Source organism: Emiliania huxleyi (genome assembly GCF_000372725.1).
Source record: "Emiliania huxleyi CCMP1516 unplaced genomic scaffold EMIHUscaffold_114, whole genome shotgun sequence".
In the NCBI taxonomy this organism is placed as follows: domain Eukaryota; phylum Haptophyta; order Isochrysidales; family Noelaerhabdaceae; genus Emiliania; species Emiliania huxleyi.
The window spans coordinates 382,307-383,842 of record NW_005201551.1 but is presented as its reverse complement, the minus strand read 5'-3'; positions in this window follow the sequence as shown (position 1 = coordinate 383,842).

The following is a 1,536-nucleotide window of genomic DNA, read 5'->3' as shown; positions in this document are numbered from 1 at the left end:
GGGGGGGGGGGGCGGTTGCGGGCAGCGCTAAGGGCGTTGGCGTCTTCTGTTGGCATCGGCGCCGTTTGGAGTGGCGGCGGCGGCGGCGCTGGCGGCGGCGGCGGCACCTCCGCCGCCGTTGCTGGCGGCGGTGGCGGCGGCGGTGGCTGCGGTCGCTGCGGCTGCGTCTTGCGTCGCCAGCCTCTCGACGAGACGGAGGTTGACCGCCTGCGGCAATCTCGCGCAATCTCGCGCAATCTCGCGTGACCTCGCGCCATCTCGAGTCATCTCGCGCAATCTCGAGTCATCTCACGCAATTATCCTGGCGCAATCTCGCGCAATCTCGCGCAATCTCGGGAGGTCTCGGGTGAGCTCGGGTGACCTCGCGCGATCTCAACACCGCCCTCCAAATCTCTCAGCATCTCGCGGTACACTCTCAGGCGCTCATCTCGGCACAATCTCGGCACAATCTCGGCACAATCTCGCTGCCTCCGCCACGGCGGTCGGCTCCGCCCCCTCGCCCCCCGCAAGAAACAGCCTAACACCGCGAGATCGCGGCGAGATGAGCCGAGATGAGCCGAGATCGGATCTCGGTAGATCTCGGCAGCGGCGAGCCCGGACGGAGAGGGTAGCAGCGTCGCGGTGCGCCATGCGAGCGTCGGCTGCCTAACAATTACCACTCCGCTAGCTCTCCATTCTCCCGGCATTCATTAAGCAATGGTAGCACCGGCTGCCTAACAATTACCACTCCGCTAGCTCTCCACTCTCCCGGCATTCATTAAGTAATGGTAGCGCCGGCTGCCTACGGTGTCGTGCAGCGCACTCAGACAACGGAGAGGAGTCCAGTGACTGCAGCGCGGAGCACAGCGGAATACGCGAGTGATGAATGCACCAACCTCAGGGCGGGAGGACGGTGTCGTGCAGCGCACTCAGACAACGGAGAGGAGTCCAGTGACTGCAGCGCGGAGCACAGCGGAATACGAGAGTGAGGAATGCACCAACCTCAGGGCGGGAGGACGGTGTCGTGCAGCGCACTCAGACAACGGAGAGGAGTCCAGTGAGAACAGCGCGGAGCACAGCGGAATACGAGAGGGAGGAATGCACCAACCTCAGGGCGGGAGGACGGTGTCGTGCAGCGCACTCAGACAACGGAGAGGAGTCCAGTGACTACAGCGCGGAGCACAGCGGAATACGAGAGTGATGAATGCACCAACCTCAGGGCGGGAGGACGGTGTCGTGCAGCGCACTCTAAAGCACCGCGTGGAGACAGCGGAGAGGAAGACAGCGGAGCAGCAGTGCAGTGGAGTAACAGTGACGAATACCTGTTCCAGCGTACTGACAACGGAGAGGAAGACAGTGCAGTGGAGTGGACTGCAGTGGAGTACAGTGATGAATACTGTTTCAGCGTCTAGGGCCGGCTGCCACGACGCCGCCAGCTCGGCCACCTGCCAGGAGAGGGGACGAGATTGTCCGAGATTGTCCGAGATGGCACGAGAGGGGCATGCGAGGAGCCGAGGTGGCCCGAGGAGAGCCGAGATCGTCCGAGATCGTCCCAGC